Source organism: Scyliorhinus torazame, chromosome 7 (assembly GCF_047496885.1).
Source record: "Scyliorhinus torazame isolate Kashiwa2021f chromosome 7, sScyTor2.1, whole genome shotgun sequence".
Taxonomy (NCBI): Eukaryota; Metazoa; Chordata; class Chondrichthyes; order Carcharhiniformes; family Scyliorhinidae; genus Scyliorhinus; species Scyliorhinus torazame.
Window position 1 is genome coordinate 42,525,744 of NC_092713.1, and position 27,421 is coordinate 42,553,164.

The window sequence follows — 27,421 nt, forward strand, 5'->3', positions numbered from 1 at the left end:
CAATATTTGTGTCACATAAGTGCCAGTCAATAACCGTCTCTATCAAGGGTGAATCTAACTATCTCCCCTGGATATTAAACGGCATTGTTATTGTTGAACCTCCATACCATCAACAGATAGTGGTTACTTTGATCAGAAACTTAACTGGACCAGCCAAGCAAACTGTGAGGCTACAAGAGTAGATCAAGAGACTTGGAAGTGCGAAGTGAATAACTCACTTCATGACTTCCCAAAGCCTGTCCATCATGTACAATACTCTCCACTTGTCTGGATGCTCTAACCAGCTCCAACACTCAAGAAACTTTTTTTAAAAAAGTATTTCTATTCGACAAATTTTCACCATCTTCACCATACAAAAGAAAAAACCCAACCCCATCAATACAAAAACAATCCCACCCAAACACAAACCCCTCCCCTCCCCTCCTCTCAACAGTAACCAACTACTGAAAAACACGCAAGAAACATGACACCATCCAAGACAAAGTAGCCCGCTTGATCGATACAACATTCACCCCTTAAACATTCAATCCCTTTACCACTGGTGCGCAGGGACTGCAGCCTGAACCATCTACAAGATGTACTACAGCAACTCACCGAGGCTTTATCAACAGCACCTTCCAAAACCATGACCTCTGCTATCCAGAAGGACTCGGGCAGCAGATGCATGGGAACACCACCACCTGGAAGTTCCCCTCCAAGCCACACACCATCTTGACTTGGAAATATATCACTGTTCCTACTGTTGCTGGATCAGAATCCTGGAACTCCCTCACTAACAGCACTGTGGTTGTACCTACACCAGATAGAGTGTGGTGATTCAAGAAGGAAGCTCACCACCACCTTCTCAGGGGCAATTAGAGTTGGGCAACAAATGCATGGCCCAGCCAGCGACGCCTATGTCCCAAGAACAAAAAAAATGCAGGGCTGGGCTGGCTGTTAGAATTTCAGCAGAGGTGATTGGTGGAGCCAAAGGTAAAAGGCTGCCAAGATAACAGCAGACCTATGCTGAAGAATGAACAGAGGTTTTGTTCCTACTGACACAGGAGTACATCTCTTCAAGTAAGTGTCTTACATGGATGTAAAGACAAAGGAGTGAAAGTAAGCTATTTTCTTCATAATAGTTTAATTGTTTTATGGCTTTCTTGTGGGGCTTAAGTGTTATTTTTAATGGTAGATATTTAACTGGGCCAAATTTCCAAGATGTCACAATTATTAACGATTTTGACTGGTCTCTTTAAGTGCCAGTTCGGAGATTTATGGAAATTAAACCGGAAAAGCAGCGTTGACCAAACCCAAATTATGTTCAGCCAAACATTTGGTGTTTTTGTTTTGCTGGAATCTGATGTCTGTTTTTTTTTTAATAAATATTTTATTGAACATTTTTGGTCAACCAACACAGTACATTGTGCATCCTTTACACAATATTATAACAACACAAATAACAATGACCTATTTTATAAACAAAAATGAATAAATAATAAATAACAAAAATGAAAACTAACCCTAATTGGCAACTGCCTTATCACAAGTAACACTCTCCAAAAATATAATTTAACAGTCCAATATATAATTATCTGTCGCAACGACCTATACATATTATACAGTATATATTAACAACCCTGAGAGTCCTTCTGGTTCCTCCTCCCCCCCCCCCTCCCCCCCCCTCCCCGATCCTGGGCTGCTGCTGCTGCCTTCTTTTTTCCATTCCATCTATCTTTCTGCGAGGTATTCGACGAACGGTTGCCACCGCCTGGTGAACCCTTGAGCCGACCCCCTTAGAACGAACTTAATCCGCTCTAGCTTTATAAACCCTGCCATGTCATTTATCCAGGTCTCCACCCCCAGGGGCTTGGCTTCTTTCCACATTAACAATATCCTGCGCTGGGCTACTAGGGATGCAAAGGCCAAAACATCGGCCTCTTCCGCCTCCTGCACTCCCGGCTCTTGTGCAACCCCGAATATAGCCAACCCCCAGCTTGGTTCGACCCGGACCCCCACTACTTTTGAAAGCACCTTTGTCACCCCCATCCAAAACCCCTGTAGTGCCGGGCATGACCAAAACATATGCGTATGATTCGCTGGGCTTCTCGAGCACCTCGCACACCTATCCTCCACCCCAAAAAATTTACTGAGCCGTGCTCCAGTCATATGCGCCCTGTGTAATACCTTAAACTGAATCAGGCTTAGCCTGGCACACGAGGACGACGAGTTTACCCTGCTTAGGGCATCTGCCCACAGCCCCTCCTCGATCTCCTCCCCCAGCTCTTCTTCCCATTTCCCTTTTAGTTCATCTACCATAGTCTCCCCTTCGTCCCTCATTTCCCTATATATATCTGACACCTTACCATCCCCCACCCATGTCTTTGAGATCACTCTGTCCTGCACCTCTTGTGTCGGGAGCTGCGGGAATTCCCTCACCTGTTGCCTCGCAAAAGCCCTCAGTTGCATATACCTGAATGCATTCCCTTGGGGCAACCCATATTTCTCGGTCAGCGCTCCCAGACTCGCAAACTTCCCATCCACAAACAGATCTTTCAGTTGCGTTATTCCTGCTCTTTGCCACATTCCATATCCCCCATCCATTCCCCCCGGGGCAAACCTATGGTCGTTTCTTATCGGGGACCCCCCCAAGGCTCCAGTCTTTCCCCTATGCCGTCTCCACTGTCCCCAAATCTTCAGTGTAGCCACCACCACCGGGCTTGTGGTGTAGTTCCTCGGTGAGAACGGCAATGGGGCTGTCACCATAGCCTGTAGGCTAGTCCCCCTACAGGATGCCCTCTCTAATCTCTTCCATGCCGCTGCCTCTTCCTCTCCCATCCACTTACTCACCATTGAAATATTAGCGGCCCAATAATACTCACTTAGGCTCGGTAGTGCCAGCCCCCCCCTATCCCTGCTACGCTGCAAGAATCCCTTCCTCACTCTCGGGGTCTTCCCGGCCCACACAAAACCCATGATGCTCTTTTCAATCCTTTTAAAAAAAGCCTTCGTGATCACCACCGGGAGGCACTGAAACACAAAGAGGAATCTCGGGAGGACCACCATCTTAACCGCCTGCACCCTCCCTGCCAGTGACAGGGATACCATATCCCATCTCTTGAAATCCTCCTCCATTTGTTCCACCAACCGCGTTAAATTTAACCTATGCAATGTGCCCCAATTCTTGGCTATCTGGATCCCCAGGTAACGAAAGTCCCTTGTTACCTTCCTCAACGGTAGGTTCTCTATTTCTCTACTCTGCTCCCCTGGATGCACCACAAACAACTCACTTTTCCCCATGTTCAATTTATACCCTGAAAAATCCCCAAACTCCCCAAGTATCCGCATTATTTCTGGCATCCCCTTCGCCGGGTCTGCCACGTATAGTAGCAAATCGTCCGCATACATAGATACCCGGTGTTCTTCTCCTCCTCTAAGTACTCCCCTCCACTCTATCGCCAGGGGCTCAATTGCCAGTGCAAACAATAATGGGGACAGAGGGTATCCCTGCCTTGTCCCTCTATGGAGCTGAAAATATGCAGATCCCCGTCCTTTAAGAGAAGCGATATCGTTGCTTCAGACATAGTCGGGGGCAGTTGTCCCCTTTCCTTTGCCTCATTAAAGGTCCTCGTCAATACCGGGGCGAGCAAGTCCACATATTTTCTATAGAATTCGACTGGGAATCCATCCGGTCCCGGGACCTTTCCCGCCTGCATGCTCCTAATTCCTTTCACCACTTCTTCTACCTCGATCTGTGCTCCCAGTCCCACCCTTTCCTGCTCTTCCACCTTGGGAAATTCCAGCCGATCCAAGAAGCCCATCATTCTCTCCCTCCCATCCGGGGGTTGAGCTTCACATAATTTTTTATAAAATGTCTTGAACACTCCATTCACTCTCTCCGCTCCCCGCTCCATCTCTCCTTCCTCATCCCTCACTCCCCCTATTTCCCTCGCTGCTCCCCTTTTCCTCAATTGGTGTGCCAACAACCTGCTCGCCTTCTCCCCATATTCGTACTGTACACCCTGTGCCTTCCTCCATTGTGCCTCTGCAGTGCCCGTAGTCAGCAAGTCAAATTCTACATGTAGCCTTTGCCTTTCCCTGTACAGTCCCTCCTCCAGTCGATTAGCTATCCCCTTTTTCCAGCTCCTCACCCGGTTCCCACGCAGCTGTATCTCCCCCAGGCGGTGCCCCCCCGCCCATCCCCTCCCATACCAGCTCCGCCCTCTCCCCAGCAGCAGCAACCCAGTAATTCCACCCCCCCCCCCCCGCTAGATCCCCCACTAGCGTAATTACTCCCCCCATGTTGCTCCCAGAAGTCAGCAAACTCTGGCGGACCTCGGCTTCCCCCCGTGACCTCGGCTCGCACCGTGCAACGCCCCCTCCTTCCTGCTTCTCTATTCCCGCCATGATTATCATAGCGTGGGAACCAAGCCCGCGCTTCTCCCTTGGCCCCGCCCCCAATGGCCAACGCCCCATCTCCTCCACCCCCCCCCTCCCCCCATCACCACCTGTGGAAGAGAGAAAAGTTACCACATTGCAGGATTAGTACATAAAACTCCTCTTTCCCCCCTTTTTAACCCCCCCTCTTCGCCCCCCACATTCGCCCCACCACTTTGTTCAAACGTTCTTTTTAATAACCCGCTCATTCCAGTTTTTCTTCCACAATAAAAGTCCACGCTTCATCCGCCGTCTCAAAGTGGTGGTGCCTCCCTCGATATGTGACCCACAGTCTTGCCGGTTGCAGCATTCCAAATTTTATCTTCTTTTTATGAAGCACCGCCTTGGCCCGATTGAAGCTCGCCCTCCTTCTCGCCACCTCCGCACTCCAGTCTTGATAAACGCGGATCACCGCGTTCTCTCATTTACTGCTCCGAGTTTTCTTTGCCCATCTAAGGACCATTTCTCTATCCTTAAAACGGAGGAATCTCACCACTATGGCTCTGGGAATTTCTCCTGCTCTCGGTCCTCGCGCCATCACTCGGTATGCTCCCTCCACCTCCAACGGACCCGCCGGGGCCTCCGCTCCCATTAACGAGTGCAGCATCGTGCTCACATATGCCCCGACGTCCGCTCCCTCCGCACCTTCAGGAAGACCAAGAATCCTCAGGTTGTTCCTCCTGGTGTTGTTCTCCAGTGCCTCCAACCTTTCCACACATCGTTTCTGATGTGCCTCATGCGTCTCCGTCTTCACCACCAGGCCCTGTATGTCGTCCGCATTCTCGGCTGCCTTTGCCTTCACGACCCGAAGCTCCCGCTCCTGGGTCTTTTGTTCCTCCTTTAGCCCTTCGATCGCCTGTAGTATCGGGGCCAACAGCTCTTTCTTCATTTCCTTTTTGAGCTCTTCCACACAGCATTTCAAGAGCTCTTGTTGTTCAGGGCCCCATGTTAAACTGCCACCTTCCGACGCCATCTTGGTTTTTGCTTGCCTTCCTTGCCGCTGTTCTAAAGGATCCACTGCAATCCGGCCACTTTCTCCTCCTTTTTTCATCCGTATCCAGGGGGGATTCCCTTCTGGTTTACCGCACAGTGCTTTTAGCCGTCAAAATTGCCGTTGGGGCTCCTATCAAGAGCCCAAAAGTCCGTTTCACCGGGAGCTGCTGAAACGTGCGACTCAGCTGGTCATCGCCGCACCCGGAACCTGATGTCTGTTTTGAGGAGTGATTGTGACAATACTTGCACGACACAAACTGTTGCTAATTAGATAGTTTCCCCATCGTCATTTATTATTCCACGTGTGAGAGCTTCTCCAGACACACACACCCTTGTCGCTGGAGCTGCAGAGTGTGCTGTGTAATAAAAAAAAAGTTAGCAATGACCACCTCGAAGCAACCCGTTTAAAAAAAATTATTTTAGCTGAATCATTTCCGTACTCGAAACGCTTGGTTTTATTTAACCTTGAGTGTCGCAAGCAGGCTTACATTAACACTGCAATGAAGTTAACTGGTGGCATAAATACACCGTGCACCCCCACCACGCAAAAAAACGCCTAGACCGTGAATTTGAAGGAAGCTACATGCTTTAGTCGACTAATAATCAGTGAGGGTCTTGGAATGTCAGGCGCTGTTAGAAACTTCTGCTTAAATATTGATCTTTCGCTCTCTCTGTGACAGGCCGAGAGGGAGCTCTGTGCCCGCTTTTTCTTTTTCCCTCTATCTTTCTCTTCCTCCCTCATGTCTGTCACAAAGTTGTCAATTTACACGCTGCTTTTTTTTTTGGAAGTGTTTTCTCCCTCCCCCCGTTAACAAATGAATGTTGAGATTGCCATCACTCCCACCCACAAACCCTGACTGATCTCATCTCTCCATCCAACCGGCTGCTCCCTGCCCTGAGCTCAGGGGCTGTCGCTCCATCAGCTGATCGAAGGGTTGGGCGAGACAAGTTAAACTTTGACTTTTCTTCCTTTCATCCCGAAACTGCGGCGAGTGCGGGAGTCCCGGTGAGTTGATTCTACAGTCGGGCAGAGTCTTTCTCCTTTTTTCCCCTCAGTTATACTCTGGTTCCCCCCCCCCTTCCGCCATTTGGGGGGGGGGGGGGGGCGTCTAATGGGGCTGAGCTTTCGGTTCAAAGTCTGCAGAGTGGGGAAACTGGCCGCTTTCCCTGATTATCTGATCGGCCCCGTGAGCAAAAGTGGCGCCTTTTAAAACCTAATCTCTTTTTTTCTTTCTCTTTCCCCATCCCCCTTTTTGCTCTTTTTTTACAGCACAAAAGAGGCCTTTCGGCCCATCGTGTCTCTGCCGGCCATCAAGCACCTAATCCCATTTTTTTTTTTGGACGCGGTTGCAGCTCAAAAACATGTCTTAAGTCCGAGTGTGTAACTTGGGTTTCGACTTCCATTCGGTTCTGTGTCTTTATTTAATTGTTGTTTCTCTGTGTCGCTTTTGGAAGTATTGGGCTGTCCCCCAACAATTATAAAGAGGTCTCCCACAATGGCTGAAGAGACTTGCCCCTTTTATTTAAAAAAAAAATGCATCTGTTTTTATTTTCGTCCCCTGATACCCAACTACACTTTTTTTGTGTGTGTGTGTTGGAGACACTCATTCATTTCAAAGCACCACCCTTTTCCTATATGCGGCGAAGGTGATTAAAACACTGATCCTCGGGCGTGGGATGGGCAGGGCTGTCCTCCAAACTGGTTTGGAAATAGCGGTGGGTCTCGTGAGGCAAGAAATTCCTGTTCTGGGAGAAATGCAACCCAGTTCTCTTGCACACCCCATGAGGTTAAGAATTGTTGCCCATGAAGTTAAGAATTGTTTGCCCAGTCTTAAAACCTGCTTGGGAGTTTGATCACCAATCGATTTCTAATCATCTCTTTAAAGTTCACTTTTGAATTGTCTTGACAGGATTGACTAGTGTTCCCCAGGTCATTGGACACCAGTTTTGGGGTGTGAGAGAATGGGCTTTTCAATTTCAGATTTTCAGTGTTTAATTTTTATGTCCAGTGAGCACACACAATCTTGTTTGCATCAAAACTAATATCTTCAGTAATGGGAGTATATCTGCCTGTTCTTTCTCTCCCCTTGTGCTTTGAACATGGAAATCACCATGTATGAGTTGCCTGATGTTGTTGACCTATATGCAATGTGTACTGTATGACGATAAGAGGAAAACAACATTGAGGAATGTTGATTTAAGATTGTGTGGTGGTTTTAACAGATAGGGGTGGTATTGTCATTGGGCTAGTAAACCAGATACCCAGGGTAATGCTCTCGGGACCTGGGTTCGAATCCCGCCACTGCAGATGGTGGAAATTTTGAATTCAATAAAAATCTGAAATTAAAAGTCTAATGATGACCATGAAACTTGTTTAAAAACCCATTTGGTTCACTAATGTCCCATCTTTTGGGGGAGGAAATCTGCTGTCCTTAACCTGGTCTGGCCTGCATGTAAAGATAAAGATCCTTTATTGTCACAACAAGTAGGCTTCCATTAACACTGCAATGAAGTTACTGTGAAAATCCCCATGTCACAATGTCACCACACTACAGTGCCTGTTCTGGTATACTGAGGGAGAATTCAGAATGTCCAATTCACCTAACGAGCGCGTCTTTCGGCTTGGGTCACTGCCTATGCGGAGTCTGCACGTTCTACTTGTTTTGTGGGTTTCCTCCAGGTGCTCCAGTTTCCTCCCATAAAGATGTGCTGTTGGATAATTTGGACATTCTGAATTCTCCCTGTGTACCGAACAGGTTTCTGAATGTGGTGACTAGGAGCTTTTCGCATTAACTTCTGTAAGCCTACTAGTGACAAAGATTATTATTATTAACCGCTGTGCTAGAGGATGGTTCTCTTACTGATTTCTGGGGTGATCCCCCATGAGGAAAGGCTAGGCCTGTATTCATGAGTTAGCAGAATGAGAGGTGATATTGAATATAAGATCCTGAGGGGACTGACAATGGAAGGGACCGTGTGGGAGACTTGGAACTAGGGGACACATTTAAGGCATCTCGTTTAAAAGTTTGTGAAGACAGGGTCATTGACTAATTAAGTGGATCAAACGTTTTGGGAAATTGAGGAAATGGTGGACCAGGCTCAAAGGGCCAATGGCTGAATAATGCTAATTTGTATTTTCATAAGCATCAGTGATTTAGGATTTGAAATTTGCACTGCCTGATTAGATGATGGATATAGATTCAACTAGCCTTCAAAATAAAATTGCAATTCTTTTTCCTCAATTATAATATTTGTGGAAGGAGCCAGAGCAAATAGCTTACGCAGACACCCCCCCCTCGCCCCGCTGCTATAAATGACACATGGTAAATGAAATAAGGCTAATTATGGCCTGTTATTCACTTTGGTCAGCTCCCATGTTATCACCACACTTGCAAAATTGTACTTTTCAGCCAACATCCCAGATTCCTCTAACATTCCTGGGCATGTTCTATCTCACCCATGGCACAGACTCACTAGAGGAGGTGCAATCATGAGGAAATTAGTCTCCATGGAGTCTCAGAAATTGGTCCCCATGGAGTCTCCAGTCAGGTCAAACTTGGGCACAAAAACCTTCCGACCAACCATGCTCCCATAAGGCCCTGATTGTCATTCACAGCAGCAAAGTTGCATTTCACCATACACTCTAAGCCTATGATGTGGCATCTCTCTATCATTACCACCAAACCTGGTTGAATGAGGTGTAGGATGCCACCCTGAATGCTACTGCAAGCAGCATGCGACACGCTGAGTAATCCTGCATTCAATAATCTCAGCTCTGCAGTCGTACTGCACCCGGTTGTGAATAGTTGTGTGTAATTTAAGCCAATAACTAGAGGAGGTTGTCCACAAACATCTTGAATGATGATGGAGCACAGCACTTCAGTGCCAATGATGAGGCTGAAGCAATTAAAACCATCTTTGGCCTGAAATGTTAGTGGATGATCCAATCCTGATTCCTCCTTCCTGATCTCACAGAAGTCTGTCTTTAGCAAATTTACTATTTCACATTCTGCCTGTGATATCAAATGACCAAGTGCATGGATAGAGTTAAGGGCTCCCACAACATCCTGTCTGTAGTTCTGAAGATTAGGGTTTAATGGGTGGTGGTGGTAATGTCACTGGACTAGTAATTCAGAAGCCCAGGCTGATCCTCTGGGGAATGTGGGTTCAAGACCCATGGCAGCTCGTGGCACTTCTTCAATTGAAAGCTAGTTTCAGTAATGGTGACCATGAGAGCCTTGTTGATTTGTTTGAAAACCCATTTGGTTCATTGGTGTGACATACCCAGTCTGGCTTCCATACCATGTGATTTAAAAAAATAAAAAATCCCCCCCCCCTCCAATTTAGCATGGCATGGCCAATCCACCTACCCTAAACACCTTGTGTTGTGGGGATGTGACCCACACACATGGAGAATGTGCAAACTCCACACGGTCAGTGGGCTGGGATCGAACCTAGGTCCTCAGTGCTGAGAGGCAGCAGTGCTAACCACTGTACCACCACACTGCCCCCCAGTACAGCTACAACTTGGCATCCACCCAACAAAGTGAAAATATTTCCCAGTATATCATGTGCACAGAAAAGGACAAATCTAATTACCTGCTCCGTGTTCTCCCATCATCAGGGGTCACAGACGGTGCTGAGCAGTATGCACGTAGCAATAATTTGCTCATTGATACTCATTTGGGTTCCACCAGAACCACTAACTTGAGATTTACAGCCTTGGTTAAACATGGACAAAAAAAAAGGAGCTGAACTCCAGCGGATGGGACGAGTGGTATCAAGGAACTCCAGCAAAGGAAGGTTGTTTTTCAGCCGCATATAATTGCTGCATGAATTCCTGGGAACAATCCTAGGCTCCACCATCTTCTGGATCATCAATGATCTTCCCTAAATCATTGAGGTCTGAATAGGGGATGTTTGCTGTGCAGTGGCAAGTTCCATTTGCAAATCCTCAGATAGGAAATTCTTGCCTGCATGCAGCAAAACACGAGCAACAATCTTTGGGCAACCACTATATTAACATTTGAATGCTCCACCATCAACATCCTGGGGTCACCATTATCCAGAACCAGTCTCGCGTATGCACAAATCTGGGGTGTGGTGAAATATTCTCCACTCTCCAGTAAAGCTCACCACCTCCATCCAGGACTACGCCAGTTTGATTTGGCACAAATATTCACATTCTCCACCTCTACAAAATACACCAGAATACAACTTGCCAAAGCTCCTTTGGCAGCATCTGAAATGCATGCTGGTCTGTTTGCAGCTTGGGAGCTCTTAAAATGTCTTTTTCATGCTGTTGTTGGAACTACTGTCTTTCAGATAAAAGGCAATGGGCATTTTATTTAAGAAAAAGCCCATTGCCTATTTAAAGAAGAATTAGGGAGTTCTCCTGATGGCCTTGCCAATATTTATCACTTAGGTGATCATGCCAAGATTGTTTGGGCCTACTGTCTTTCAGATGAAAGGTGATGGGCATTTTATTTATTTAAGAAAAAGTCCATTGCCTAGGGAGTTCTCCTAATGGCCTTGCCAATATTTATCACTTAGATGATCATACCTTTGAACAATGTGTATTTGTAAAGCACTTTTTGAAATGTTGCTAAATAGGAATAACCAACTCAAAGTGCCATAGGATCTTGCAAGAGGACAGATGAGGCTTCAGTTTACATCTCATTCAAAAGACCATTACTAGACTTGGCTAAGGCTGAAAATTACCAAGAGAGCTGGAATTAATTTTTAATACAAAGGCTGCTTGACTATCCCTAATTGGTCACATTTTCATACAATTCGAGTAGTGAAACTAGTGCATGGCTTTCCAGAAAACACTAAAAAGTCCTTCTATAAAAGACTGCTAAAGCCCATGTAATTGACCTATTTGGGAAATTGGCTTTCTTGAGTGGCAGGAGACGAGTAGAATAAGTGGCAGGGTAATCTAATTGACTTCCACAAGGTACTGTACTGGGGCCTCTACCACTTGCAGTACTTGTGACTACTTTGGACAGATGACCACGTTATCGTGGTTGGTTAGTATTGTAAGCAATATCGATAGAAGTGGAAAATTAGATTTTTGACTTGGGCAAATGAGATTATTCTGGGGCATTTCTAAATATTGAATGGGGCATTTCTAAATATTGATCTAAAACTGTGGAAGCCTATCAAGACATTAGGGGGTGGGTGATGGCCCAGGTACACATGAACAGTTATTGAAAATATTGATTTGAGGTTAATGGAGTCCTGGCTTTTGCACTGTAGTCCGCTCAATACGGTTTTATGCTACAGCTATATAAATCCTGACATGATCACACCTGTAAGTACCGGTGGCCAACCTTTGGCCCCTACCCTAAGGGTATATTGGCCTCAGTACTGCAATGCTCCTTAACCCGTGTTAAACTGAGGACACTCTGACATTCCCTGTGGAACTTCTGCTGACTTGAGTCGGGATAGAGAATACAGTATAAATTGTAGCCATGATAATTGAGAGATCATTAATTGGCTAGCAAAAATCATTATCATAGGTGAATTGAATGTGCTCATGAGGCAACTTCCTTTTGCTATGTTGGACATAGAAAGTAAATAAAGAACAAAGAAATGTACAGCACAGGAACAGGCCCTTCGGCCATCCAAGCCCGTGCCGACCATGCTGCCCGACTAAACTACAATCTTCTACACTTCCTGGGTCCGTATCCTTCTATTCCCATCCTATTCATATATTTGTCAAGATGCCCCTTTAAATGTCCCTATCGTCCCTGCTTCCACTACCTCCTCCGGTAGCGAGTTCCAGGCACCCACTACCCTCTGCGTAAAAAAACTTGCCTCGTACATCTACTCTAAACCTTGCCCCTCTCACCTTAAACCTATGTCCCCTAGTAATTGACCCCTCTACCCTGGGGAAAAGCCTCTGACTATCCACTCTGTCTATGCCCCTCATAATTTTGTATACCTCTATCAGGTCTCCCCTCAACCTCCTTCGTTCCAGTGAGAACAAACCGAATTTATTCAACCGCTCCTCATAGCTAATGCCCTCCATACCAGGCAACATTCTGGTAAACCTCTTCTGCACCCTCTCTAAAGCCTCCACATCCTTCTGGTAGTGTGGCGACCAGAATTGAACACTATACTCCAAGTGTGGCCTAACTAAGGTTCTATACAGCTGCAACATGACTTGCCAATTCTTATACTCAATGCCCCGTCCAATGAAGGCAAGCATGCCGTATGCCTTCTTGACTACCTTCTCCACCTGTTTTGCCCCTTTCAGTGACCTGTGGACCTGTAGAACAAACAAACAAAGAACAAAGAAATGTACAGCACAGGAACAGGCCCTTCGGCCCTCCAAGCCCGTGCCGACCATACTGCCCGATTAAACTACAATCTTCTACACTTCCTGGGTCCGTATCCTTCTATTCCCATCCTATTCATATATTTGTCAAGATGCCCCTTAAATGTCCCTATCGTCCCTGCCTCCACTACCTCCTCCGGTAGTGAGTTCCAGGCACCCACTACCCTCTGCGTAAAAAAACTTGCCTCGTACATCTACTCTAAACTTTGCCCCTCTCACCTTAAACCTATGCCCCCTAGTAATTGACCCCTCTACCCTGGGGAAAAGCCTCTGACTATCCACTCTGTCTATGCCCCTCATAATTTTGTATACCTCTATCAGGTCGCCCCTCAACCTCCTTCGTTCCAGTGAGAACAAACCGAGTTTATTCAATCGCTCCTCATAGCTTACTCCTAGATCTCTTTGACTTTCAATACGCTTGAGGGTTCTACCATTCACTGTATATTCCCTACCTGCATTAGACCTTCCAAAATGCATTACCTCACATTTGTCCGGATTAAACTCCATCTGCCATCTCTCCGCCCAAGTCTCCAGACAATCTAAATCCTGCTGTATCCTCCGACAGTCCTCATCGCTATCCGCAATTCCACCAACCTTTGTGTCGTCTGCAAACTTACTAATCAGACCAGTTATATTTTCCTCCAAATCATTTATATATACTACAAAGAGCAGCGGTCCCAGCACTGATCCCTGTGGAACACCACTGGTCACAGCCCTCCAATTAGAAAAGCATCCCTCCATTGCTACTCTCTGCCTTCTATGGCCTAGCCAGTTCTGTATCCACCTTGCCAGCTCACCCCGATCCCGTGTGACTTCACCTTTTGTACTAGTCTACCATGCTCAATAAGAACTCGGTACTCCATTATTGCACTGAACATAGAACATTACAGCGCAGTACAGGCCCTTCGGCCCTCAATGTTGCGCCGACCTGTGGAACCACTCTAAAGCCCATCTACACTACTCCCTTATCGTCCATATGTCTATCCAATGACCATTTGAATGCCCTTAGTGTTGGCGAGTCCACTACTGTTGCAGGCAGGGCATTCCACGCCCTTACTACTCTCTGAGTAAAGAACCTACCTCTGACATCTCTCCTATATCTATCTCCCCTCAATTTAAAGCTATGTCCCCTCGTGCTAGACATCACCATCCGAGGAAAAAGGCTCTCACTGTCCACGCTATCCAATCCTCTGATCATCTTGTATGCCTCAATTAAGTCACCTCTTAACCTTCTTCTCTCTAATGAAAACAGCCTCAAGTCCCTCAGCCTTTCCTCATAAGATCTTCCCTCCATACCAGGCAACATTCTGGTAAATCTCCTCTGCACCCTTTCCAATGCTTCCACATCCTTCCTATAATGCGGCGACCAGAATTGCACGCAATACTCCAAATGCGGCCGCACCAGAGTTTTGTACAGCTGCAACATGACCTCATGGCTCCAAAACTCAATCCCTCTACCAATAAAAGCTAACACACCGTATGCCTTCTTAACAACCCTCTCAACCTGGGTGGCAACTTTCAGGGATCTATGTACATGGACACCGAGATCTCTCTGCTCATCCACACTGCCAAGAATCTTACCATTAGCCCAGTACTCTGTCGTCCTGTTATTCCTTCCAAAATAAATCCCCTCTCACTTTTCTGCATTAAACTCCATTTGCCACCTCTCAGCCCAGCGCTGCAGCTTATCTATGTCCCTCTGTAACTTGTAACATCCTTCCGCATTGTCCACAACTCCACTGACTTTAGTTTAATCTGCAAATTTACTCACCCATCCTTCTACGCCCTCCTCCAGGTCATTTATAAAAATGACAGACAGCAGTGGCCCCAAAACAGATCCTTGTGGTACACCACCACCCTATGTCTTCTTTCAGCTCGCCAATTTCTGATCCAAACTGCTAAATCACCCTGAATCCCATGCCTCTGTATTTTCTGCAGTAGCCTACCGTGGGGGACCTTATCAAACGCTTTACTGAAATCCATATACACCACATCAACTGCTTTACCCTCGTCCACCTGTTTGGTCACCTTCTCAAAGAACTCAATAAGGTTTGTGAGGCACGACCTACCCTTCACAAAACCATGTTGACTATGTCTAATCAAATTATTCCTTTCCAGATGATTATACATGATTATACATCCTATCTCTTATAAACCTTTCCAAGATTTTCCCCACAACAGAAGTAAGGCTCACTGGTCTATAGTTACAGGGATTGTCTCTACTCCCCTTCTTGAACAAGGGGACAACATTTGCTATCCTCCAGTCTTCTGCAACTATTCCTGTAGACAAAGATGACTTAAAGATCAAAGGCTCAGCAATCTCCTCCCTAGCTTCCCAGAGAATCCTAGGATAAATCCCATCCGGCCCAGGGGACTTATCTATTTTTACACTTTCCAGAATTGCTAATACCTCCTCCTTATGAACCTCGAGCCCTTCTAGTCTAGTAGCCTGAATCTCCGTATTCTCCTCGACAACATTGTCTTTTTCCTGTGTGAATACTGACGAAAAATATTCATTTAGCGCCTCTCCTATCTCCTCTGACTCCAAGCACAACTTCCCACTAGTGTCCTTGATTGGCCCTACTCTTAGCCTAGTCATTCGTTTATTCCTGACATATCTATAGAAAGCTTTAGGGTTATCCTTGATCCTACCTGCCAGAGACTTCTCATGTCCCCTCCTGGCTCTTCTTAGCTCTCTCTTTAGATCCTTCCTAGCTAACTTGTAATGCGCTAGCACCCTAACTGAACCTTCATATCTCATCTTTACATAAGCCTCCTTCTTCCTCTTGACAAGTGTTTTGACTGCTTTAGTAAACCACGGTTCCCTTGCTCGGCCACTTCCTCCCTGCCTGACAGGTACGTACTTATCAAGGACACGCAGTAGCTGTTCCTTGAACAAGCTCCACATTTCCATTGTGCCCACCCCCTGCAGTTTTCCCCTCCATCCGATGCATCCCAAGTCTTGCCTCATCGCATCATAATTGCCTTTCTCCCAGGTATAACTCTTGCCCTGTGGTATATACCTATCCCTTTCCATCACTAAAGTAAACTTAATCGAATTGTGGTCACTATCACCAAGTGCTCACCTACCTCCAAATCTAACACCTGTCCTGGTTCATTACCCAGTACCAAATCCAATATGGCCTCGCCTCTCATTGGCCTAACTACATACTGTGTCAGGAAACCCTCCTGCACACATTGGACAAATACGGACCCATCTAAAGTACTCGAACTATAGTGTTTCCAGTCAATATTTGGAAAGTTAAAGTACCCCATAACAACTACCCTGTTGCTTTCGCTCATATCCAGAATCATCTTTGCAATCCTTTCCTCTACATCTCTGGAACTTTTTGGAGGCTTATAGAAAACCCCTTAACAGGGTGACCTCTCCTTTCCTGTTTCTAGCCTCAGCCCATACTACCTCAGTAGACGGGTCCTCATCAAACGTCGTTTCTGCCACCGTAATACTGTCCTTGACTAACAATGCCACCCCTCCCCCTCTTTTACCACCTTCCCTGAGCTTACTGAAATATCTAAACCCCGGCACCTGCAACAACCATTCCTGTCCCTGCTCTATCCATGTCTCTGAAATGGCCACAACATCGAAGCACCTTACTCATGACCTCACTACTCTCAACCTCCTGTTTACTGGAGCTACAATTCGGGTTCCCAAGCCCCTGCTGAACTAGTTTAAACCCTCCCGAAGAACATAAGCAAATTACCCCCCCCCCCCCCCCCCCCCCCAGGATATTGGTATCCCTCTGGTCCAGGTGTAGACCATCCTGTTTTGTAGAGGTCCCACCGACCCCAGAATGAGCCCCAATTATCCAGAAATCTAAAACCCTCCCTCCTGCACCATCCCTGTAGCCACGTGTTCAACTCCTCTCTTTCCCTATTCCTCGTCTCGTTATCACGTGGCACGGGTAACAACCCAGAGATAATAACTCTTTGTCCTAGATCTAAGTTTCCACTGTAGCTCCCTGAATTCCTACCTCTGTCGTTGGTGCCTATGTGGACCACGACTTGGGGCCGCTCCCCCTCCCCCTTAAGGATTCCAAAAACACGATCCGAGACATCACGCACCCTGGCACTTGGGAGGCAACACACCAACCGCAAGTCTCTCTCGTTCCCACAGAATCTCCTATCTAGCCCCCTAACTATGGAGTCTCTGACTAATGCTCTACTCGTCACCCCTCTTCCCTTCTGAGCAACAGGGACAGACTCTGTGCCAGAGACCTGTACCCCATGGCTTACCATTGGTAAGTCCCCTCCCCCCAACAGTATCCAAAGCGGTATACTTGTTACTAAGGGGAACGACCACAGAGGATCCCTGTACTGACTGCTTCCTCACAGCCCCTCTCACCGTCACCCATCTATCTTTATTCTTCGGAGTAACTCCATGCTTGAAGCTTCTATGACCACCTCTGCCTCCCGAATGATCCAGTGTTCATCCAGCTCCAGTTTTCTAACGCGGTTTCTGAGGAACTGGAGATGGGTGCACTTCCCACAGATGAAATCCGCAGGGACACTGACGGCATCCCTTATCTCAAACATTCTGCAGGAGGAACATTGCACTACCTTCCCTGCCATCCCCTTTTGATAAAAAAAGAAAGAAAGAGCTTACCTGTTGTTCACTCCCCTTCTCAGCAAGCACTCGCTCAGCAACCTCTGCACCCCACACGATAACACCTGAGGGAAAATAAAAGAAAAACTACTTACCAGTCACCAGCCAATCCCTTACCTGCAGGCTGTGACATCACGGTTCAACTTCTACCTGCCCTCAAGCCTTTCTCTTGATCTTTACAGCGGTTTTTTTTTTGTGGTTCTTTTTGGTTTTTTGAGGAGGGGGTAGGGAGGGAAGCACTGAAGAAGTGTTTCGGGTATAAGTGTCACTTGACAACCGCTCCTCCACAAACCACCTTCAAGTTAGAGTGAGCACACGGACGTATGCAAATTTCCCCCGCAACAGCCAATCAGCAGCTCTGCTCTACACTCTGCTGGATGCTTATCTTCACTTGAACAGCTAGGGTCTCTTGCTCGGGTACACCAAGTTAGGGTTAGCACATGGACGTATGCAAATTTCCTCCAACAGCCAATCAGCAGCTCCGCTCTACTGCCCTCTGCTGGATGCGTCTTCACTTGAGCAGCTAGGGTCTCTTGCTCGGGTACACCTTGAAGTTAGGGTGAGCACACGGGTGTATACAAATTTCCCCCGCAACAGCCCATCAGCAGCTCCGCTCTACTGCCCTCTGCTGTGTTAGCTTAATGCACAAGTTGAATGGATCTTGAACCAACAACATTTTGGACCAACCTAGCTGTGTTTCTCTTCTCCTCTTTCTTCCTCCTCCTCCTCTTTCTTCCTCCTCCTCCTCTTTCTTCCTCCTCCTCCTCTTTCTTCCTCCTCCTCCTCTTTCTTCCTCCTCCTCTTCTTTCTTCCTCCTCCTCCTCTTTCTTCCTCCTCCTCCTCTTTCTTCCTCCTCCTCCTCTTTCTTCCTCCTCCTCCTCTTTCTTCCTCCTCCTCCTCTTTCTTCCTCCTCCTCCTCTTTCTTCCTCCTCCTCCTCTTTCTTCCTCCTCCTCCTCTTTCTTCCTCCTCCTCTTCTTTCTTCCTCCTCCTCTTCTTTCTTCCTCCTCCTCTTCTTTCTTCCTCCTCCTCTTCTTTCTTCCTCCTCCTCTTCTTTCTTCCTCCTCCTCTTCTTTCTTCCTCCTCCTCTTCTTTCTTCCTCCTCCTCTTCTTTCTTCCTCCTCCTCTTCTTTCTTCCTCCTCCTCTTCTTTCTTCCTCCTCCTCTTCTTTCTTCCTCCTCCTCTTCTTTCTTCCTCCTCCTCTTCTTTCTTCCTCCTCCTCTTCTTTCTTCCTCCTCCTCTTCTTTCTTCCTCCTCCTCTTCTTTCTTCCTCCTCCTCTTCTTTCTTCCTCCTCCTCTTCTTTCTTCCTCCTCCTCTTCTTTCTTCCTCCTCCTCTTCTTTCTTCCTCCTCCTCTTCTTTCTTCCTCCTCCTCTTCTTTCTTCCTCCTCCTCTTCTTTCTTCCTCCTCCTCTTCTTTCTTCCTCCTCCTCTTCTTTCTTCCTCCTCCTCTTCTTTCTTCCTCCTCCTCTTCTTTCTTCCTCCTCCTCTTCTTTCTTCCTCCTCCTCTTCTTTCTTCCTCCTCCTCTTCTTTCTTCCTCCTCCTCTTCTTTCTTCCTCCTCCTCTTCTTTCTTCCTCCTCCTCTTCTTTCTTCCTCCTCCTCTTCTTTCTTCCTCCTCCTCTTCTTTCTTCCTCCTCCTCTTCTTTCTTCCTCCTCCTCTTCTTTCTTCCTCCTCCTCTTCTTTCTTCCTCCTCCTCTTCTTTCTTCCTCCTCCTCTTCTTTCTTCCTCCTCCTCTTCTTTCTTCCTCCTCCTCTTCTTTCTTCCTCCTCCTCTTCTTTCTTCCTCCTCCTCTTCTTTCTTCCTCCTCCTCTTCTTTCTTCCTCCTCCTCTTCTTTCTTCCTCCCGGAATTCAAATGGTGGGATTTGAACCTGGGTCTCTGGATTACTAGTCCATGACCTTGCCACTGCCTCATTGACTGATTTTGAGGTGGTGTCTCACAAAGCCCATCTTTTGTGGTTGCTGTTTTAGTATTTTGTCAATTGGCTGTTGTGATAAACTATTGGATGTTAAGTGCTTTGGAATGGCCTGAATATGAGGGGTGCTATTGCAAATGTTTCCTGTTTTTCGTCTAAGGCAACTTCCAGCATGGCTTGTATAATAATACTAATCTTTTATAATAATCATATATAATAGGCAGAAGAAAAATCATTTAGCACCCCACAGTTGACTAGGTGTCTCTGTTGGAATGTTACAATGAGATCACTGTTCCCTGTGACTGAAATTCCATTTTTACAACATAGGACTTTGAAGACTGAACTGTCTTATCAATTTGAGGGCCACTGGTCTCGTGAATAGCAAATTTCACTTTTTGGGATGGGGTGTTGTATTTAAGAATAATCCACAAATGGTTATTTTTTGAAAACCACAAATTGGTGGCTTCGGCTATTAAACATATTGGCTTCTGTATTTATTTGTATGCAAATTTGTGGTCTACTGGAGCTCGTTGTGGTGGCATCGTCTCTTGCTATCTCCTCTGCTCGTGAAGGTGAGCCGTTCATTAAGCATAGATGATATCTCTTTAAAACTAAATTACTGAAGTTAGAAGGATATGGTGTCTTGTATTAAATCCTCGGAAGTAGGTCCCTGCTTTGCAGCAATGCTAAAATTCCTTGGATGAAGGGGAAATTAAAATAATGCTTGGGAGGTATGAGACCAATTCTCTGCTTGATTTTAAAGCCAAGATGAGTACAAATGTAAATAGGAAACAATCGGTAAAATCAGCAAGCTAATGAAAGGAAATGACAAATGTCTAAAAATATGATAGGGCTCATTGGAGGCGAAGAAGAAAATTATGTTTTCATTGTTTTGCAATTTGATAAAGTGGGAAAGAAGAGGTTGTATAATTCGAATAACGGAGGTCTAATAATAAGGATATAATGCAAATCAAACTTGTGGGAATGGCATGCGACCTGAATATTGAGGAGTGACCAAGGAAATGGCAGAAGCTCAAAAAGCAACTTGCTGCTTAAAGAGGTTAGTCCTCTGGCACGGGCATGATCCAAGTAGCCTTCTGTACTGCAAAATTCTCGGATACTTCAAAAGGAACTTTGGTTTGATAGTTGCTAGTCTGTGTCCTTCAATTTAGATGTGGTTTATTCCAGTATTCAATTTGCAGTCAAATTCGTCTGCATGAAAAATCAAATTTAAAAAAAAAAAACAACACAAAAAACACCTTTATCCTAGCTCCTCTTGCAGATTGGACATTAACCGGATCTTTTGGCTGGAGCAACAGGAAGGGTATCTGGTAAAATTAATCTCTCTACAGACGTTAATGACAGGGCAGCAGGGTCTGATGAAAGATTTTATAATGAGAACTTCAAAGCAAGTGCTTCCCTGAGCCAACTCCAGTTGACGTTTTGTTAGCCTGGGCCTCTGGAAATAATGACTAACGGCACCAGAAACCTCGGTGCTGTTTATTTCCGTTTCTCTCTATCGCCCAAGTCATTTTCTGGGTACCTATAATTCTCCAGTGCCTCCCATTCATTCACCTGATCGGAGGAAGATGTCAGCAGGCTGTGCTCCAGTTGGAATCGCAGCAGGGGCCCAAATCCTACTTCGACTCTGCATATGCATTTGCTTTTTTTGAGTCCTGGAAATCTTTTTGTTCTTTGGTCTCTTTTTTTTATTTTTCTTCTACATCCCACCCAACTGTAGTCGCATTTTGAGCGCCTCAGGCTCAATTAAACTGACTGTTGCAGTGAGTCTGGGGAAGGGTGGTGATGGTCATGAAGTTGTAACTGACTGGGCTTCAGTTGTTGAGGTGAACTCTCTCTTTGAAGAGTTGAATGAAGGATATTTAATTCTGATCATTTAACATGTGGCTCTTTTTAAATCACTAATTTAAAACTGGCTTTTAACTACTCGACTGGAAGTGGGTGGCCAGTGCAGAATGTGATCTATCATTTTTTTTTCTCTTAACAAATTTCTAAAGGTAGTCGAGGCCAATAGGAAAACTATCCTCGCAGCATATTGCCTGCGCATTCACTAACTCAACATTGCGGTAGTATGCTTTTGAAGCACCGCCTTTAAAAAAAATTTTTGAGTACCCAATTCATTTTATTTTTCAATTTAGCGTGGCCAATCCACCTAGCTTGCACATCTTTTTTGGGTTGTGGGAGAGAAACCCATGCCAACACAAGGAGAATGTGCAAACTCCACACGGACAGTGACCCAGAGTCGGGATCGAACCTGGCGCCGTGAGGCCGCAGTGCTAACCCACTGCGCCACCGTGCTGCCAGCACAGCCTTCTTAGCTTTAAGGAGGAAAAGGGGCTTTTCAAAAACATGACAACTCCATTCTTGCTTCCGTGTGTATATTCATTTTTTTTTTTTTTAATTTAGAGTACCCAATTATTTTCTTTTTCCAATTAAGGGCAATTTAGCGTGGCCAATCCACCTAACCTGCACATCTTTGGGTTGTGGGGGTGAAACCCACACAGACATGGGGAGAATGTGCAAACTCCACGGACGGTGACCCAGGGCCGGGATTCGAACCTGGGTCCTCAGCACCACAGTACCAGTGCTAACCACTGCGCCACACGCCGCCCCCAGTGTATATATTCCAAGGTCTTGTTGCGATACAGAAGCACACTGCCAGTGCATGTTTTGAGGGTCTCATTTTTGTGTGGATCATGACCATTCGACATTTTATTCCTCTAGAATAAATGGGTTAATCTAATTCTTTTGCATTGTAATTTATTTTAACTGTTTCTAGTTGATGTGCATCCTAGAGGTTGGCAAACAGTAAGAATTGCTAAAGGCTGAACACTGCTGGAAGTACTCAACAAATCTGGCAGTATCTGTGGAGTGAAACACTTCACTTCATATTTCAGTTTGCTGACTTTTTTTTTTGCCAGCACTGAAACCTTTTTAGCCAATACGGGGAGGGGAATAAAGAACAAAATAGGGTGGGAAGCAGGCAGGTAAAGTGACAGATGGTAATGGGAAATGGATCTACAGGAGGTGTAAATGTGCTTTTGTAAAATCCTCAATTATTTGAGGTTCACTGAAGCATGACTTGTGTAATTTTGTTATGGGGCAGGGTGAGGAGGCAAGTCTCTCAAAGGGTGGGGAATTATTATTAGTGCACAAACCTTTTTTTTTTGTTCACTCTGACATGGTGAAGGGTTGAAAGGAAAAAGATTATCACTACAAAACGTCTGTGCTGCATGATGAACACTGATTTTTTTTTTGGTAGTGGTGCTGAGTTTTGTATAACCTGTACCTTCCTTGTCTTTGGGATGTGCAGTGAGATAACATGAAGGTAGCCTCCTACACTCTAGATCCTAACTCTGGCTTTACACGTGTAAAAACTTATTTCTGCATATAGTTGTAACCCAGCCTGGATTCAGTTTTGATTGAGGGGAGGTGACCAGATACATACTGAAATGGTTTGAGTCGTCGGTAGTCTTCTACTGAACCCATGGAAACCTTGGCACCATTACAGCACAAATCACAAGATTTGTGATCAGAGTCCTGAGACTTTCAATTAACTAATAGAGGTTGTAGACTATGATGTCGGCAGCAGCAAACAGCTTGTGCTGTGTTCACATGAAGTTCTATTTTAACCGTTTCCTATTTTTAAAGAGCAATGTGATTTATCTACTGTCCCATAACTAACCTCCTTCCCCTCTTAAGCTGCTTAAAGATATCACCAGTCTGCTCCATGCGTATCTCTTTCCCAATTACTTCCATATGCTTCCTGTCCTCTCCACTGCACGGAGCACAATTTCCCTAGGTTCCTACCCTCCCTGTCCCAGTGTAGTTGGCACAGATGGCTTTTCCTTTCCTCTTTTTTTTTTTTAATAGCTTCTAATCTTCACACTGATGCAGATCATGGAAGGGCAAGATTCACATGTGGTGTTGGGTGCTCTGAGGTACAGACAAACCAACACGGTTGCGATTGGTACAACGCAGTTTTATTCCAACTAGTTATTTACACATCTGACTTGGTACTCAGCACGTGGTGACTGTGTGAGTGTCTTGTTAATGAGGTCCTGGCCTTGTCCTGTCTCCAGATGGACTGGCCAGCAGATGTCGTGTTTCTTGTCTTATACTGTGTCTGCTCTTGTCTGTGATTGGCTGTCGTGTTATGTGTGCTAATTGGTCTGTTGGTCTGTCTATCATGATGTGTGTTTGAATATCATGACACCCGGCACCCCCACCCCCCCCCCCCCCCCCCGTACCCGGCCCTCACCCCACCCCCACCCCCCCGTCCCCGGCACTCATCTTCTTCCCCCCCCCCCCCCCCCCCCCCGGCACTCATCCCCCCCCCCCCCGTACCCGGCACTCAGCCCCCCCGTACTCGGTGTGGTGTTGGGTGCTCTGAGGTACAGACGAACCAACACGGTTGCGATTGGTACAACGCAGTTTTATTACAACTAGTTATTTACACATCTGACTTGGTACTCAGCACGTGGTGACTGTGTGAATGTCTTGTTAATGAGGTCCTGGCCTTGTCCTGTCTCCAGATGGACTGGCCAGCAGGTGTCGTGTTTCTTGTCTTATACTGTGTCTGCTCTTGTCTGTGATTGGCTGTCGTGTTATGTGTGCTAATTGGTCTGTTAGTCTGTCTATCATGATGTGTGTGTTGTGATGTGTGTTTGAATATCATGACACTGCACATCTGCAACAAGTCATAGATGAACCAGCATTGGTCTTTCCACGACTGGAAACTGATCCAGTGCCATAACCCTTGTTTGAAATGATGTTTAACCAATTCATAGGAGATGGTCTGGCATTAGGAAAAATACCCCAAAATTAGATCTGTCTCAATTGATGTAATCTGCTCCACATGACTGGTACATTTTATATCCAATTCTTTTTTTTTTCCCCAAGGGGCAATTTAGCATGATCAATCCACCTAGCTTGCACATCTCTTTCGGTTGTGGGGGTGAGATCCATGCAAACATAGGGCGAATGTGCAAACTCTACAGGGACAGTGACCTGGGTCCTCGTGCTGTGAGGCAGCAGTGCTCACCACTGTGGCACTATGCTTCCTTTACATGCTGTTAACCACAAGATGGTAGTTATTCCAAAAGAAATGCCAAGCCTGCTATCTCCTTGGAGGAATAAGTTGCAGACCGTTTTGAGAAGTGAAAACAATAACACCTTGGTGGTAGCTGTGATAGCACTGATGTAGCGCAAGATAATTGTTTCCAAAATGAAGTGGCAAATTTATTCCACTGATATCGGTCCACTTGAGAATTGAGTGCACAGGAATGTTGGGGAAATGCTAATCTGTCTCATGACTAAGCACCTACAGCTTTCTCTGCAGCTGTAGTCCCAGCCAGGATAAACATCCTCCCAGCATCTATCCCGTCGAATCCTGTCAGAAGAATTTTGTTTCACTTAGATTATTTGTTTGTCTAAACTCCAGGGAATGTGAGCCTTGACTACTGGGATTCCCCTATGGCGGGGAGATTCTCATTCCAGGTGTCAGTAGTGAATCTGTACACTCTGGTGAGCAGACCAAAACTGTGTACACTATTCCAGGTAATGTCATGAGAGAGAGGGAGAAGTGAGTACTGAAACAGTGCATTGGGGCTTAGCCTGGATACTATGCAAGATTACAGCAGCCTGTACCTTTTCCAGCTCAACAGATTGGCTAATAACTTTACCTCTTCCAAACACATCGTAGTTCAGTCTTCTTGTGAGAGTGCTGAAGGTGCTTTCATTTCATAATGTAAAGCTGGCAATTTAAAAAAGAAACTCTGGCAGCATGGTGGCACAGTGGGTTAGCCCTGCAGCCTCACGGCGCCGAGGTCCCAGGTTCGATCCCAGCTCTGGGTCACTGTCCGTGTGGAGTTTGCACATTCTCCCCGTGTTTGTGTGGGTGTTGCCCCCACTACCCAAAAGATGTGCAGGGTAGGTGGATTGGCCACGCTAAATTGCCCCTTAATTGGAAAAAATGAATTGGGTACACAAAATTTATATTAAAAAAAAAAAACTCCAGTCCCTCTAGGTTTACAGTTGCAAGAATAAGACAGCAATTTATCACATTCCAATAATTCATAACTGATTCAACATTTTATCTGCATACTGCAAGTGCCCACTATTTGTAAATTAGCAACTAACCAAATGTCGTCAGTTGAGAGGAATATTGGCCATTACTTGGTGTTCTTGAGTAGACCAATATCTATGTGGTTGTTGATTTACTCTTGAGCTGACTAATCACACCCCAGTTCTGTACTATCGCAACATTTCATAGAACAATGAAGCATCGGCGAAAGCTATCTAATCTGACCCATTGTCCCTGGTGAAGGGCCATCTGATTATTTGCTCCCTGATCCCCTTCAGACGTACGTATGTGAAATACATCCTGAAAATACGATTAGTGGCATTCGTGGTGGGACTGTAAATGGGAGAACCCCCTCTTGGGAATGGCATTCTGCATGGAAGTGTCTGACCAGGTTTACTTGACTATGTAGACTGGGCATGCTTGATTCTCATCCATCAGAACACAATGGTCTAATTGTTGCAGGAACACAGCTGCCTGTTTTTTTTAAAACACTAAATGGACTGAAATATTTGCAGATACAGAAATAGATGCCCCTTGGCATGCACTTTAAGTAATAAACTGTTAAGACTTTCAAATAATTGGATTGCTGGAGCAGGTGAACTGAAATGTTCTTCTGTACAATGGCCTCATGAGTAGACTATTAAACCTTGAGGGTTGGCAACTTTTGTTTTCTCTCATCTATCAAAACTTCCCCTGGGCCGAATGGAAAACCTTAACAAAGTTGTGTGGGCTATTCCATCCCATTCCATTATTTTAAGATGGAAATTCTGGTATTGCACCATTTGAGATCGTCTGACTAGTGCATTGTGCCAAGGTACCCTGGAAAAGAGTTAGAGTTTCCACACTCTTTGCCCTCATTCCACCTGCAGCTTGGGTCTAATTTCTCATGACTGAAACGAGCAGCAGGATGTTAGGAACTCTCATCAAATGAAAGAAACAAAGATCCTTGTGGTGTGATTGCTCTAGGCTTTTAGCTTGTGACTAAGATGCAGCTAAAATTGCTTCTGCAATCTTTTGGATCTTCAGTTGATGTGCTTTTCAGAGCAGGCATTATTCAGAGCAGGCATTATGTGTCATGTGGTGCTTTTTGAGCCATTCTTTGCCCTTTTGTTGTTTAAAAGATGGCCTTCTTTCTATTTCCCTGTGTGGTAGTACTGGGTAAAGCCTGGTATTGTTTCTCTCGGTAAAGCCTGGTATTGTTTCTCTCAAACCTAACATTGCCCCCTCAAATCTAACATTGCCCTCTTGGTAATGAACACTACTGAGATGACCCTCCAGGACCAGAGGGAATCACTCCGCCATCCCTGTGGGGCTCGTGGAGTCCAGGTTCCCGTGGTAATGGGTGGAGGCCTGCCCAAAGGGGACTTGTTACTAAGCCCTTTAAATGTTGTTCCAGACATGGACCAGGTGTTTTGGAGCTGGGGCATATGTGCCACGGGTGCAGCTTTACTTTTGAGTTTGGAATAAATCTGCTTTGTGCCACCTGGATAAATACATCCACCCAAGGATTTTCACGTTGACCATGGTTCACCACTTTATTGACTTTTCCCATATCGCCTGCTTCACCCAGGCGCTAACAATATTATGGGGGATTTGGTACTATGTGCTATAATTTGTCAAACTAAATTTGTTGTCAGGCCTGCTTTTTCAGTATAGTGTTTTCTGCTCTTAAATTTCAGCTTTTCATCATCTGCAGTATTGTGACTTTTTTGTGACACTTTTTTTTGGGAACTTTTAAAAATCATTTTGGACATTGGAACAGACTTTATATTTTCTTTAAATGATATAATGTAGCTTTGGAACAGGGCAATGGACAATGTTTGCATACTGTATGTTTCCTGTCCGGATGTAGTTTGTTGTGTTCTGTGATATGGCCATTGTAATTAGATACACAGAACATGTAGTTGTTTAACTGGAAAGATGATTTATTAACAAACACGTGGAAAGATAGCTAACAGAAAACTACAGACAATAACTACAAAATGACTATCTTCTCCCACGTCCTGCAACCAACTGGCTGGTGTCTC

The 27,421-nt window shown here is 45.7% G+C and overlaps 1 protein-coding gene across 1 annotated transcript in view; it reads left to right on the plus strand.

Moving 5' to 3' along the window:
• The first annotated feature begins 6,252 nt into the window (after positions 1 to 6,252).
• Positions 6,253 to 27,421, plus strand: part of LOC140426175 (very long chain fatty acid elongase 1-like) — a 124,214-nt gene continuing 103,045 nt past the window's right edge. Inside the window, exon 1 of the mRNA XM_072510612.1 lies at positions 6,253 to 6,415. The gene's annotated coding sequence lies outside the window, so the exon portion shown is untranslated. The remainder of the gene's footprint in view (positions 6,416 to 27,421) is intronic.